Source organism: Ursus maritimus, unplaced genomic scaffold, assembly GCF_017311325.1.
Source record: "Ursus maritimus isolate PB19 unplaced genomic scaffold, ASM1731132v1 scaffold_12, whole genome shotgun sequence".
NCBI classification, from domain to species: domain Eukaryota; kingdom Metazoa; phylum Chordata; class Mammalia; order Carnivora; family Ursidae; genus Ursus; species Ursus maritimus.
This window is the reverse complement of record NW_024423564.1, coordinates 30395424-30411428: the sequence shown is the minus strand read 5'-3', so window position 1 is coordinate 30411428 and position 16005 is coordinate 30395424. Positions and strand designations below refer to the sequence as shown.

General features: G+C 43.0%; 1 protein-coding gene and 1 pseudogene across 1 annotated transcript in view; one reads left to right on the top strand and one right to left on the bottom strand.

The window, feature by feature from the left end:
- Positions 1-299: 299 nt before the first annotated feature.
- LOC103663103 lies at positions 300-8781 on the bottom strand (annotated as a pseudogene).
- Positions 8782-15652: 6871 nt separating this feature from the next.
- The window catches only part of LRRC8C (leucine rich repeat containing 8 VRAC subunit C), a 74514-nt gene continuing 74161 nt past the window's right edge, over positions 15653-16005 (top strand). Inside the window, exon 1 of the mRNA XM_040627061.1 lies at positions 15653-15878. The gene's annotated coding sequence lies outside the window, so the exon portion shown is untranslated. The remainder of the gene's footprint in view (positions 15879-16005) is intronic.

The window sequence follows — 16005 nt, the reverse complement described above, 5'->3', positions numbered from 1 at the left end:
TATCCACAGGTGTGGTCCATAATGTGCAGCACGTGTCCTAGAGACAATGCACTGACTTACTTTAGGAACGTGTTTTTCCTTTGGGGGAGAGGAAGAGGTGGCAAAAAGGGGCAGGAATTCAAAGGCATAAGCAGAGTGGCTTCTCCCATTTCAGAACGGTAATTATAATATTTAGGTCATGGCACTAGGGCGCTTTTGAGGAAAAAAACACACCTTGACCCGAGTAGGCTCATTGAATAATTCTTTAGTAATATGTACAATTTTCAGGTAATGGAGAGGACTTAAAGGATAATTTTACTTTAACTGTGGCTATTTTTCTTCTCTCCCTCTGGGGCTTGATCTATTTCATCATCACATGGATACTTCTCCATACGGTTTCTAGAAAAACAGACTCTTATTCTTAGAAGATCTTCTATCAAAGGAATCATCAAGAATTTTCTCTCTATACAATCAGTATCATAACCATCTCGTGGCTAAAATGAACTCCCTTTTCTGTAGCCTTATTCAAGGCTCTTCAGGGGCTTGTGAAGAAGGTTTTCATTCCTTTTGATTCCTTTATTCGAAGGACAGCAGGTACCACTATAATCTTCAATTGTTTTATACTGAACTCTTCTTTTTTTCTTAGAGATAAAGAGTGAGAGTGCGTCCATGGTGGGGAAGTGGAGGGGAGGAGAAAGAATCTTAATCAGGCTCCACATCCTATGCAGAGCCCGACCTGGGGCTCAATCTCATGACCCTGAGATCATGACCTGAGTGGAAATCAAGAGTTTGATGCTTAACCAACTGAGCCACCCAGATGCACCCCCCCTTTTTTTTAGAGGAGGTGAGGGACAGGGTGGGGGACAGAGAAAATCTTAAACAGGCTCCACGTCCAGCATGAAGGTGACCTGGGGCTCAATTTTACAACCCTGAGATCATGACCTGAGTGGAAATCAAGAGTGGGATGCTTAACTGACTGAAACACCCAGGCGCCCCCACTTCTGACTCTTTTATCTGTTTTTAGTTTCAATTGTTCTACTGTTAAGTTCTACTGGTGACAACCTTCTCTAATTGGCCACTCTAGCCCATCTCCTTCAGGGGCCCTGACCATGTAAATACCTGTTTAAAGTCTTGCATCTACTTCCCATATCACAAGGTAAGACAAAGACCTCATCTAGTTGGTAATATTGAAATCGATCTTTAGCCTTTTCTTCAATCCATGGTTCAATAGAAGTTTTGTTTGTGCGAATTGTTTTCATCTGGTTACAAAATAACATCCCAACAGTTATAGTTGTTCCTAAAGCTAATCCCAAGGCAAACAAGGTGGCTGCAAGTGCTGCTAACTCAAAGGGAGTGATTGGGAGAGGATCTCTCCAAGCTGCATACATATCGATCTTCACCACGTTTCACCTGAAGGAGAGCCAACTATAAAGCTGTGTCCACATAGTCATACCAAAGATGAAGGCAGCATGAATACAAGCTGGTGGTGCTCAAAGGAGAAACAGTGTGCAGGAAGTGTGATTTTGGGAACCACGACAGCTGTTGCTCCAAGGACAGTGATGGTCTGTCTTCCTCGCACATCTGTTAGACCTTCTGCAGTGACGCGACCGTGGTGCCTCGTATGCTTGGCAGACTTTACTATCCTGAGAATTTTCTGGTTTCCACCCCAAAGGGACAAAGCCAGAGCACTGAAGTAATTGTAAAGAATTTTGTAATTTATAACTTATCAGCATGATGAAATAAAGTCATGCTTCCTCTCGTGGTATGTAAAGGCCAGGACCACAACACAGGGTCAATCTTGGCCATGGTAGAACGTGTCACTCTATCCCCAAGGGCTCTGATGGGACCCCAGTGACATAGTCTCATTCTTAGAGATTTTCAAGCTTGATAACCAAGCAGAATGTAGCCATTTTGGTGAGAAAGAATGAATGCCTTCCTCCGTTTAGAAAATCATAGATCTCCTTTTTCTGTGCACACATTTCCATGTGCCACAAGTCTGTGTGTTCCTTCATTGTCATGCCTCCAAGTTATGAGACGTTAACACAGATTATGCCTGTTAACACGCAGAGCTCTTTATCTTGACTAGAAGAATCCAGTATCTTGGCTTGAAACCCAATCTCTGTCTGATCCCTGGTGCCTGCCCCTCAGTCATTGCATTTCCTGTTCCACCTGGAACAGGTTTTCTCCTCGTCGGATAACTTGGTCTGGGTACCTTAGTCCAGCACAAGCAGAAAGCGAATCCTGGTTGCAAGAGGGTGGAATTTGGGAACTGCCCAGACCAATCTTGTCTCTCTGCCAGTTCCCTCCTCCATTCAAAGTTTGTCTCCATGACAAACTACTATGTGATGACTAGAGAAGACTAGTTGAAGAGTTAAACTACTTTCTAAAGAAATCCAAGTAATAGTGATAAACTAGTTCCTCTGTGATTAAGAGAGCTTTGTGTTCTAAACATTAAAAACTCAACTAGCAGAAAAGATCTTAATATTTTAGCTGCCGAGCAACCTTCAGCACCTCTGTCCTGATTTTTAATGCCATATTTCCATCATTCTTCTGAACAAAAATGTTGACTCCTCTTGTCTTCAAATGACTGAACTACTTCTGTTTTAAAATGAACATGGTCAGTTTTTACCTTTCAAACAGATTTTTGAAATTTGTTGTCTTTGGAGTGCAAGTCCCCCCCCCGCCCTTGCAGATCACAAGTTCATGAAGCAGCTGGGGGAATGTTGGGATCCCTGGGAAAATCGGGTACAAAAGAGAACCCATAACATTGATATGTTAAAACTGGCTATTTCTTCCTGCATGCAGATTTTGGTAAACGATAAAAGCAATATTTCAAGTGTGTACTCTTTTTTCCATAATATTAACTAAGACACTGAATCACTCATATTTGCAGAAGTTCTGCAACATGATAGATATTTTACATAAGAATTTCTCAAAAAAATAATTTCATGGGTTTCAATTGGGGGGAGAAAGAGAAATAATGATTATTTTATGTATCATGGGTGATATGTTAAATTGAAAGAGAAATGAAAGTATAAAAAATATACATATTTTATTCCTGCAATAAGCACTTATTATGTTTACTTTTTAAAAAAATTATATATCAAGCTGCAAGATCTTGCCTTTTAAGAAAACTGGCAACTGGCAGTTCTTCATGTTTATCAGTTTATTAATTTTTTTTAATTTTATTTTTATTTTTTTAAAGATTTTATTTATTTATGTGACAGAGAGACAGCCAGCGAGAGAGGGAACACAGCAGGGGAAGTGGGAGAGGAAGAAGCAGGCTCCCAGCCGAGGAGCCCGATGTGGGACTCGATCCCGGAACGCCAGGATCACGCCCTGAGCCGAAGGCAGACGCTTAACGACTGCGCTACCCAGGCGCCCCTATTAATTTTTTTTTAAGTAGACTCCACACCCAGCATAGAGCCCAACACGGGGCTTGAACTCACGACCCTAAGATCGAGACCTGAGCTGAGATCAAGAGTCAGACGCTGCTCAACTGACTGAGCCACCAGATACCCATCAATTGATTTTTTAAAAAACATGAAGGAAATACTCCCCCTTTGACATATTATCAAGATAATTAAGTCAACAAATAATTTTTGAACCTCAACTATGTGGGAAACGGAAAAAATATAAAGTGTCAAAAAAAGAGAAGATAAAATTAACTGTTGAATATTAATAAACATTGACACAATGCATGTTTATGATGTATCAGGCAGTTCTAAGACACACATATTAAATCACCTAATCCTCACAACACACTATACTGTAATTATCCCCATTTATCTATGGAGAAACTGAGGCTCAGAGAAGCTAAGCAGCTTATCTAAGTTTTCACAGCTATGGAAGATAAAAAATGGTTAATTACTATAAGAGTTTTCGGAAAAGAAAGTGCTAGAAACACTTCACAGAGCTAGGATTTGGACAGGGCATTTAAAGACCGATGCAGTTTGGAGGCGAGGAGAGAGAGGAGAGCAGGGAAGTGAGAGAAATTAGAAGGGGGAGTAGAGATACATACAAAATCCGGGAGGTCGTAAAGAGTGGTAAAGCCACTGAAGGCACGTCCAAAGTTGATGGCGGGTCCCCTCAGAGTAAACAACTGTAACATCTGGGAAGTTGATTTTGCCCAAAAAAGTTGGGTTTGTAGGAATTCAGTTATATGAGTTTTGTTTTTTTTTTAAGTAGTGCTGGTTAAAATCAAGATAAATCCAAATCCTTTTAGTTATGAAATTACAATACTTCTGTGTAGCTGCTTGGGGTCCCAGAAAGATCAGAAGGATTCATCTGTGCTTCTCTTGAACCTCCAGCTTCACTCGAGATTTCAGAAGCAGACAGGCAGGAATCCACTCAACTCTTAGCTTTTCAAGGCCTTAACGAGAAGAGTGAAAAATACCCTCCAATCTCCACAAAAGTTGTTCAGCGAAGACCATGCTGATTCCCTCATTTTCCTGTGAAAATGATGGCAGGGCGTGCAGAAGTGCGTCTCGCTCTTGCATCTGAAATTTGTACCATGCCATTTGTCTTCAGAATGCTGAATAGATCTAACCTTGCAGAGGGTTCTATATAAACTTTGCTATCACTAGTTTTCAGAAGTATTTTGAAATTTCAAAGGCTGGGCAGCAATCTATAAATGCTATATAGTAAATGCTTTCCTCGCCGTTCTAAGAAATAGTCCTCCAAGATTTTGAAAATTCCTTTCCCCTTCGAGCATGCAGAAGTCCCCTAGTCTTCCCACCTCCATGCTCCTTGGGAGATTGGAGGGGATAAGGGGCCAGTCTGATTTGAGGAAAAGCATTGTGATGTCATTGGTGGTCTAGACAGAGTCACAATACACCCATCTGGGGACTGTGGCAATTGTGGCTGATTTGGTATGACCTACCACTCCTGATCATGAAAGATTAAAGCTTGCCCAAGTAAAGAACGGATAACCTTCAATATGTTGTTGCTTTTTCCTTCTTCTCTGGATAAGTGTTTCAAGAGAAACACTCAACATCTATTGTGTAATTGTTTTAGATTATTAAAAGATTTTTCGTGTTAGGAGTTCAAGACAAATCAAAATCTTACACAAAAGATTTCAAGGTGGCTTAACTGCAGTGTCTCCCTACTCAAAACGGGCTACACAGTACCTCCTTTCTCTGTCCACATGGGCTGATGATGGACATAATTCACCCTTAATGGTCCTGAGGTATATTCCTCATAGAAAAATGAAGAACAGGGGCGCCTGGGTGGCACAGCGGTTAAAGCGTCTGTCTCCGGCTCAGGGCGTGATCCCGGCGTTCCAGGATCGAGCCCCACATCAGGCTCCTCCGCTATGAGCCTGCTTCTTCCTCTCCCACTCCCCCTGCTTGTGTTCCCTCTCTCGCTGGCTGTCTCTATCTCTGTCGAATAAATAAATAAAATCTTTAAAAAAAAAAAAAGAAAGAAAAATGAAGAACAGCATTATATCTTGGAAGATAATCATTAAGAGATAAAAATCAAAAGAAGTAAGAAAATTGATGTTGATTTCTTTTAAGTGTTCTAAGGGGGAAAAAAATCACTTTTCCAGCAGTTTAAAAAATTGTGGTGTAAAAGTAAAAAGGGAGTTGTAAGAGTGTAGGCTTTGGAGTCAGGTTGCCTGGATTCTGTTCTTGGCTCTGCCACTTACTAGCAGCATGACCTTAGGCAAGTGACATTATCTGTGCCTCAGCCTTGCCATCTGTGAAATGGGGACAGTGACAGTACCTATTTTATGGTGTCGTTACATGGATTAAGTGAAAGTATACATGTGAAATGCTTAAACTGTGCCTGGCATAGAGTACTCAACAAAGCTTACTTTACTCCCCTATTTGTAGCATTCAAATTACTGTAGCAAGTTATCCGGCTACCACTTTTGATTTCCAGACTGGGTTCCCAAATCAATTTCTAAACTCCCTGAAAACATTTTCTGATCATTTCAAAGCAGTTGATCAGAAGTACAGAAAGCAAAATTTTGAGTTCTGGTTTAGCCAATGAACTCAACAGTTAATGTGAAATGACATCAGATCAGACTGTTGTCGAGAGCATTTTATAAGCTGAAGAATATTGAGGACGTTCAAGAAAACTGGGTGTTTTCGGTCTCCTAAATAAGGCCACAGTTGTTTTCATGTTGTGGTATAATGATCCTTCCTTTGGTCCCATGAAGCAATTTATCTTATCTGAACTCAACTCTTTTTCTCTTTCTACGTTGCTTTTGGAAGCAATCAGTGCAATTAACTTGGAAGTTTCTCTGACCACCCCCGGACACACACATGTCCTTTCTTTACTATAAGATGGTACTTCCGTTTCATTGAGGATTAATTTTTCAATTTCTTTTTAAAAACAAGATAGAATGTAAAATATTTTCTAATCATTTTAATGAAATGTTATCATGCTGGACAGAATTCATGGTGCCTTTCTTTGAAATTCCATAATCAGAACGCAGCACTGCTAACAGCCCTCTACTGAATGTACCTCAGAAACAAGGAGAGACAGCTATAACTGCTACCACAGGCCTAGAGAAGTCGTCGGAGGAGAGAATAGTCACAAGACCGGGGATGATTCGGGGAGGAAGAACACCCAAGGATATAAAGTTATTCTACCGATGTCCAATTCATAGGGGGGTGGAAAGCCAATTATTGTCAGAACTGTGCAGAATCTGAGACTTTATCCCTTGCAAGCTAAAAAAAAAAAAAAGAAAGAAAAAAAAAAAAAGAAAAGAAAAGAAATGAGCCTGCCACAGTTTCTTGGATGGTGGTGGAAGACAGGAAGCTCCTGGATCGTATGAAAGTTTATTACTCAGCAAGAGCAGAAGCCGGAGTATTAACATTTTTGTGTCAGTTCCTGGAGTCCCAACACAGTAATAGTAGGTTGTGTTATAGGAGAGGAACCATGAGCTTCGGGAATGTGAATGCTTTATAATGAGTGCAAGTATGCCTGCCTCTTGCTCTGAAGAGAAACGTTATCTTTATTATACTGGACGGTAGGTTTGCTTGCCTTTTGCTCCAGAGGGAGACATTTTCTCTCTCTTCAAAGGCTGTTCGCTCTACAAGTATCGTTGAATTTTAGTCTGGAAGAAAGGGCCTTCCTTACAAGACGTGCAGTGCCTTGCTCATAAAATGTGTGGAAATACTAGAAACCCATGGAGAACTGTCTTCCAAGTCATTAATAAATCAACTATTCTACGCCAGCCCCTTAAGTACTCAGAATGTATGTGTTTATCTTATACCAGTTTCAAGTTTCTAAAAGGATGTCAAAAAACCCAAGGGCTAATAAGAATATGTAAAGGCAAGGAAATATTCCTCAGAGTAAGGGACTAAAGCCACACTGTTACTGGTGAGAACGGGTACTCTTTGCCTATTAAAGACGACAGGCAACTCTATTTACAGCTGATGTTTGTAAGGAAAGTAGCTACGGAAAACATCTACCAAGAGGGCTTATCTTGGTAGGCATTCATTAAATGAATTAATAGGGCTGATAATTTCCTGCTTTTTTCAAAGGAAAAAGGTCACACAAAGGTTCTGCAATCTTTAACTCTAGAAAAACAGTTCAAACGTTCTATTCTGAGAGATTTTGTTCTTCCTGGAATGTTGGTAGTTGTGACAAAGGAAACAGTTCCATTATCAAATAAAGTTAGAGAAATGCTAGGGTCAGCAAACTTAAACAAGTATTTTTAACTCAGGACTTCTCAGAGTCCTAAGCATGTTAACATGCACTGTGAATCTCCAAAAGGGGTATGGTATCCTGCAAGGGAATTGGACCACAGATCCCTATCTCTCAGGGCGCTCGAAGGGGAGAGTTCTGAGGAAAGGAGCTCGGAAATGCCTCAACGGAGGAATGGCCCTACCTCATTGGCCATGGACGGTGAACAACAAAGGTGCTTTGGGAGGATCTTGCCTGATGGGCCTGCCATGCTCCAGGCAGATTTCCTATGGATAGCAGCAACGGGGGCCTTCCCCCTTCCTTGATCGAATGTTGGTGATTATATCCATTACTGACTGAAATCTAGGGAGGATAAATATGTATCATTTTAAGATCAATCTGAAAAGTTTTAGCACTGAATAAGTCCTAAGAAATCTCCTATTCCAACCCCTTCACTGCAAATAAGGAGACTGAGGATGCAAAGATATTAAGAGTCTTGTCCCAAGTCACAAAGTTAGTTAATGGCAGAGCCATGCCCGGAATCTAGGTCTCATTAATCCCAATTTGTACTCTTTTCACTAACAGCAATAAAAGTGACCGTTGCTGACCACTATCATTGATACTGAGAAGGAAAACCAGGCTTTCTTAGTTTTTTGTTTTTGTTTTGTTGTTCTGTTTTGTCTCTCAGAGAGATAAACAACATGAGTAAATTCAGGAAATTACTAAGTGAACTCAAGAAAATGCACCATGTATCAGTACGGGTGTTGATTTTAAGAAGAGATCATCTGCGTGTGGTTAAAGCATTTTCTAAGTATACAAAGCACCTTTCATGATAGTTTTCCTTTTTTAAAAAGATTTTATTTATTTATTTATTTATTTATTTATTTATTTATTTATTTATTTTGGTGGGGAGGGAGAGTGCACAAGTGGGGGGAGGAAGAGAGGGAGCTGGAGAGAGAGAATCTCAAGCAGACTCCAAGGCACAGAGCCCGATGCAGGGCTCGATCTCACGACCCTGAGATCATGACCTGAGCCAAAATCAAGAGTGGGGCGATTAACTGAGTCACCCAGGGGTCCCCATATAGTTTTCCAAAGAGAGTCATGTTTATGTGAGTAACAAGAACATCTTCCATTTCACTACCCTGGTAAGGTTTCTCGAGCCATCGATAGTCATGCCTCAGAGAGCAAGCAGCTTCTTAGTCAAAGGAAAGAAGCAATTCCTTTGGCTTGAAATTAGGTGCTTTGTCAGGGCTGATGTCACAGAAATTTGAGGAAGTCAATGTTAAACTGTGATCTGAGATGTTCTATGGCATATTCTATATGCATAATAAGATATGGTGTTAAGAGACTGGAAATGTCAAGTCCTGGGAAAATTGAGTTACCTTCCTTAGGAGCTATACCTTAGTGTTTTGTTTCGTTTTGTTTTAATAAATAAGGACGTTCCAAACCCCTTAAAGATGTTTCATTACCTTTAGAATAATTTACTGCATGGCTACAGATAGTCATTTACAGATTTAATTAATGAGTTAATACATATAAAGTTCTTTGAGCAATGGCTGCACGTGCTTAATAAATAGTAGCACGAAGATATTATTTAGTAATATAATTATAACAGTGAGAGTCAGGCGCAAAAAATAAAAACCACTCTTGAGAATGTCAAACTCATTTTTTACTTCAAGCTTATATATGTATCATGTGAAAGTCACTCATTTATCATTGGCCCATATGAACAATAATTCTAAGAATGAGTTTCTCTGCCTGGTATATTTCATATTGCCTGAACTCAGAGCCACAGACACTTACTGATCTTTTTTTTTTTTTTAATGATTTTTTATTATATTGTGTTAGTCACCATACAGTACATCCCCGGTTTCCGATGTAAGGCTCGATGATTCATTAGTTGCGTGTAACACCCAGTGCACCATGCAATACGTGCCCTCCTTACTACCCATCACCAGTCTATCCCATTCCCCCAACCCCCTCCCCTCTGAAGTCCTCAGTTTGTTTCTCATAGTCCATAGTCTCTCATGTTTCATTCCCCCTTCTGATTACCCCCCCTTTCTTTATCCCTTTCTTCCCCTACCGATCATCCTAGTTCTTATGTTCCATAGATGAGAGAAATCATATGATAGTTGTCTTTCTCTGCTTGACTTATTTCACTTAGCATTATCTCCTCCAGTGCCGTCCATGTTGTAGCAAATGTTGAGAACTCGTTCTTTCTGATAGCTGAGTAATATTCCATTGTATATATGGACCACAACTTCTTAATCCAGTCATCTGTTGAAGGGCATCTCGGCTCCTTCCACAATTTAGCTATTGTGGACATTGCTGCTATGAACATTGGGGTGCATATGGCCCTTCTCTTCACTACGTCTGTATCTTTGGGGTAAATACCCAGTAGTGCAATGGCTGGGTCATAGGGTAGCTCAATTTTTAACTTTTTAAGGGACCTCCACACTGTTTTCCAGAGTGGCTGTACCAACTTGCATTCCCACCAACAATGTAGGAGGGATCCCCTTTCTCCACATCCTCTCCAACAATTGTTGTTTCTTGCCTTGTCTATTTTTGCCATTCTAACTGGCGTAAGGTGGTATCTCAGTGTGGTTTTGATTTGAATTTCCTTGATGGCTAATGATTTTGAACATTTTTTCATGTGTCTGTTAGCCATTTGTATGTCTTCATTGGAAAAGTGTCTGTTCATATCTTCTGCCCATTTTTTGATTTGTTTATTTGTTTCTCGTGTATTGAGTTTGAGAAGTTCTTTGTAGATCTTGGATACCAGTCCTTTATCTGTAGTGTCATTTGCAAATATATTCTCCCATTCCGTGGGCTGCCTCTTAGTTTTTCTGACTGTTTCCTTGGCTGTGCAGAAACTTTTAATCTTGATGAAGTCCCATAAATTCATTTTATCTTTTGTTTCTCTTGCCTTTGGGGATGTGTCATGAAAAAGGTTGCTTTGGCCGATGTCGTAGAGGTTGTTGCCTATGTTCTCCTCTAGAATTTTGATGGATTCTTGTCTCACATCGAGGTCTTTCATCCATTTGGAGTTTATTTTTGTGTATGGTGTGAGATAGTGGTCAAGTTTCATTCTCTTGCATGTAGCTGTCCAATTTTCCCAGCACCATTTATTGAAGAGACTGTCTTTTTCCCACCGGATGTTTTTTCCTGCTTTATCAAATATTAGTTGCCCAAAGAGCCGAGGGTCCATTTCTGGGCTCTCTATTCTGTTCCATTGGTCTATGAGACACTTACTGATCTTTTATTAAGAAGTTTGTTTTCAGTCATAAAATGCTTTTTGGTTAAAAAGTAGGCTGAAAAATCACCTCATGAAGACACATTTGGGATGTGAGTATGCTATTGGGAGAAGCACAAACTAATGCCATTTCAAAAACTACTGAAAATGTACCTTACTGAATTTACTTGATGGATTCAATTTAAAAACACTCATTTTCCATAGGATTGAGTCGCGGTTAAGCAGGAGAACTCTGAAATTAGACTTGCCTGGGTCCAAATCCTAATGCTTCTCCTGAGGGGTCATATGACCTTTGATCAGTGGTTATAATGTGCCTCAGTTTGCTCCTGTGTCAGTAGGAGAAGATCACACTGCCTGGATAGCGAAGGTAAATAAATCAGACAATGCGTATAAAGCTAGCACTCAGCACACAGCATGTACCTAGTAAGTGTTCATGATTATCATTTCCAAAGTCTATCACAGATTCGTGGGACCGACCACCTCCATCTTATGTGTCTGTGTGTGTCGGCGGTGGGTGGGGGCTGGAGGGGTGGTAAATAAACAAGACTGATTTTATAAGGATTTGGCCCATAGTTTTGTAGTATCCTATTTTTAAATCCTCAGCACCACCACCCTCTCCTCTGGCACAAATTCAACTGCCATTTTAGGGTCAAGACCACATTTGACCACATTACCTCTTGGGCAACTTCCTGCTCACACGACATTTTCTAGGGGAGGTTTTATTCTCCCGGTCTTAGCATTTTTAATGGCATAGAGTCAAGGATTTCAAAACTGTTGCTAAAGGTGGGTTTTAACTGGCAGCTATTAATTCAGAAAGTGCTAATGGTTGCAACAGTGTTATAAGAGCTGCAACTTAAAACAGCAATGCTTTCTGTTAGCTTGGGACCTTCCCACAAAAGCTCAGAGAGGATCTGGGGAGCAGATGTGCATAGGGTGGGTAGAGAATACTGGGCTAAACCCTGCTGGTGGTTTTGGTTTAGAATGTAGATTTTACTTTCACTATTACTAGGCAGGATCAACTGACATCAAATATAAAACAAAACAAGCATAACAGGTCGGTCTTCAAGAACAAGCCCACATAGAAAGAGCAAGGTTTAAGCAGAGACACACACACAATACATAATGTCAGTATGAACTCTATGAGCTAAGGGATTCACATCCGAGAACCTGAAGTGTAGTACAAATTATACTGAAAGTCAGAACCAGTACAAAAAATGGAAACTTTAAAAAACTCGTTCTTCCAACATTTAATACCAGGCTCTGTGTTAGGTGTTGACATAGCAATGAAAAAAGATACAGTAGGGAAACAAAAATGTAAAGAGATAAATGGCAGCACATCATGGTAAGTGCTGTGGGAGCACAAGGAAGGGAGAATTACACTTGCCGGGAGCCTACAGAAGCTTCACAGAGAAAGCAACTTTTGAAATATGCCTTCAAGGAATGCTATAGCCCAGCCTGCATTTTGTTGCAGCTAACAACAAAATAATATAAATACCATTTCCATACAACCCACTAGAGGGGTTGCAGATACTCTTTCTGCGTCTCACCAGAACCTTAAAAAAAAGTAAGTACTGATGTTCTATTAGACAGATGGAGAAACTGGGGTTCAAAGATTAAGAAGCTCAGGGTCACGTAGATAGTAAGGAGTGGACCGAGGACTTGAGCCCAGATCTGTATCATTCCAAATCCCTTACCGTGGCCCTGCACTGCCCAGAAAGATCCACTTCAGCTCCCTATTGCCAAGCAGGACATGGTTAACTTGTAACTATGTGGAGTCTTGGTGTGGGAACTCACTCTGCAAGCCCATTGAGAATGGCAAATTTTGGTCTAAAGAATTGGGCGAGTGAAAGGCGAAGGTAGTGGCTCTGTACACATGGTTCACCTGGGCCCTAGTGCCCGTTTCTTACTCGGAAACGCAATCACATCTAGTTCGAAACGGATTATTCTGATTCACGGGCTGCCAGATTCCCTCTCTCCAGATCTGTGAACACCTTGAAGTCAGGGAATGAGCCTAATTACAGTAGTCCCCCCTTATTTGAAGTTTTGCTTTCCATAGTTGCAGATACCCACAGTCAACTGTGGTCCAGAAGGAGATGATCCCCCTTCTGACAAATTGTCAGAAGGCTAATAGTAGCCTAACATTACATCACAACGCCCATGTCCCTCACCTCACTTTATCTCGCCATGTAGTTACTATATCGCCTCACATCATCCAAAGAGGAAGAAGGGGGAGTACAATACAAAAATACAATATGATATTCTGAGAGAGAGACCATATTTACATAACTTTATTACAGTATATTGTTATAATTGCTCTATTTCATTATTGTTGATTTCTTCCTGTGCCTAATTTATAAATAAAACTTTATTACACGTATGTATGTACAGAAAGAAACAGCCTCTCTAGGGTTTGGTGCTATCTGCAGATTCAGCCACCCCCTGGGTGTACTGGAGAATATTCCTCACAGATCAGGGGTCTATTGTGCTTCCTCGAGACCCTCAGAGTCCAGCACTCACAGGAGTTGGCTGATCAATTGTGGATTCACCTGATGTTTTTCCGAGGGCTTGATAAGTGTGGATGTCGAGTAAGTTAGGTTGACTGAGGTGAGGTGACTAGACTTAGGATTTGCATGCTCTAAAATAAGAAAAGGTGACCTAAGCAGTATAACAGTGGTTTTCAGACTAGTGCCTGTCAGACTTTCGAGTGCATGTGAATCATGTGACTACATGTAGCCCTACCCAATACACCCTATTAAAAAACAGGTCAAGTGCAGACAAAAGTATTGCAATTAAGCATCTGGAGGAAGCAGGAGACTCAATTTTCAGGGTTCATATCCCATTTCCAAATCCTGTTGCCATGCCTGGTCCTTTTGCTTTCAGGTCTATGAAGAGTGTATTAAGTACATAACAGCTACCATTTATTGTGTACTTATAAAGCGCTTGGCACTGTTCTTGCTGCTTTAAGCATGTTATCTAATTCGCACACCACCCTAGACTACTATCCTTATATTGCTGATGATGGGGAAAAAAATAAAATTAGCAATAACTCCCTTGTATTTACACAGGAAGAGTAGGGATTTATTCCTGATTCACCTGAGTCCAAAGTCTAGCGTGGAAGAATAGTTCCATGCCCCTGGGTAATGAAAGAGCATTTCAAGGATGTGTAAGCTTGAGGTCAGGGTGACAATGGTACAGAAGGATGGAGATACTCAGAAAGCCCTTGCAGAACAAAGCCCCCGACCAGAGGTTTGTGCCCTTAGTATTTGCCTCGTTGAGCGTTTAAATCCAACTAGGGTATTTAAGAGCTGAAGCTGCCTCGTATAGTATCCGGTAGCTTGCAAGGTACTCACAATTTTAGCAAATTGCTGAAGCCAACCTCTCCCTTTCACCAGGAACTCTCCAGAAATTTTTCCGCCTGCTATCTAGGAGAAAGGCCCCACCCTAGATTTTTGTGTTGATCTAGGTTAATTAAGGCTGGTGTTAGAGTCATCTCCTACAGCCTAAGAGGGTTTAAGGTCGACTTCCACAACGTACTGGAGTTGAAACAAAGGTGGTAGCTTGCCCAGCAAGTAGGGGGAAAGCAGTTAAAAGCTTAAGGGAACAACGTCTGGACAAATTTTCTTTTCATTTTGACTTGGAACTAGAAATGGGGTTAAAGGAGGTGCCTGCTCTCTTAAGGCTTGCTTGTAGGAACAAATCAGTGAAAGACGATTAGATGCGTCGGCCCTCTCCTGACTGCCAGGACAGGGCAAGAGGTTCATTTTCAGTGCTCTTACAGTAACTAACACTGAGAAGGCATCCCAGGAGACTTGATATAACCGAGTGCTCTTGTCTGTACATTTTTCACTGGGCAGAAGATTTTCCATCCCAATAGCTGTCAGCTTTCAAGAAGACCGTTTGCTTTCTCATCCTGAAATTGGGTAGAATGTGGAGAAGAGAAACATGCTTCGGATCAATCAATAGGGAGAACCCCTCCCCCCATACTCTTAACAGGTGGTTTTGATGAGGACCATCAACTCCTTGATGCACAGTTCACAATTGTAGGCGGAGCGTTCAATTCCAGCGTCTCGGGAACCTGCTGCTGAGAGACGAGGGAGCCCAGCTCTCAGTGTCCGGAAACATGGGGGTTCCTGCTGGACAGGAGACTCAGGTGTCCAGGGAGATTGGTTTAACCATTCTCCTCAGTCTCCCTCAATATTCCCCCCGCCCCCGCCTCATTCCTGTGATCTTATGGGGTCCTTCTGTTCTCCTGCGGGGCGGCAGATGAGAAGGAGGGATTAGCTCCATCCTGACCCCAGTCCTGCAGGGGAGTTGCCAGAGGGTTATTTTTAGTGGTAGCTGCTCCCCTCTAACACCCGGGGGAGGAGCTGCGGCAGTGGAGTGGCCGCAGAGCGCAGAGAAGCCTCGGTTTTCCGCGCCCTGTTAGGGATGGGGGAGGTATTCGACGCAGCGGGTTCCCCAGGCAGAGGCCGCCAGGTGGCCGCCTCCGAGGCTGGAGCGGCCCCGCCGGGAAGCGCGGGAGGGTTCGTTTTCCATGTCCAGGGGAAAGCCTCCGGCGGCCGGCAGCAGCCTCGCAGGCCAGTCCCGGCGCGGGGTGGTCTCCGCAGGGGAGGAAGTTCCCGGGCACGGCGGCCTGCGTCACAGCGGGGCTGGGACCGCGGGGCGGGCGGGCGGCGGCGGCGACCCCGGAGCCGGGCGCTGGGCGGCGCTGGCTGCCGCTGGCTCGGCTGCGCGCGGGGCGGCGCTGGAGGCGGCTCCGTCCGCGGCCGGGGAGGCGGAGGGGAGGAGGGCTGCGGGGCTGGGGCGGTAGCTGCGTCCCGGCTGGGAGCCCGCGAAGAGGACGAGGAGGAAGGCGCCGCCGTGGCCGCGGCCGCAGTGCTCCGGGCGCCACACGCCATGAGCAGCGGCCCCGCCGACGACCCCGCTGTCGCTGGCCGCCGCTGAGCCGGACCCGGAGACAGCTCGCCGCTCCCCAGCACCCGCCCCGCCGGCACCCTCGCATCCGGAGGTAAGGGCGGGGACCGCCGAGGGATGGAGAGGGGCGGCCCGCCGGGGACCGCCGGGCTCGGTCCGCTAGGTGCGCGGGAGCCACTGCTCGCCCCGCCTTGCTCGCGTCTCTGCCTGCTCCCGCTCTT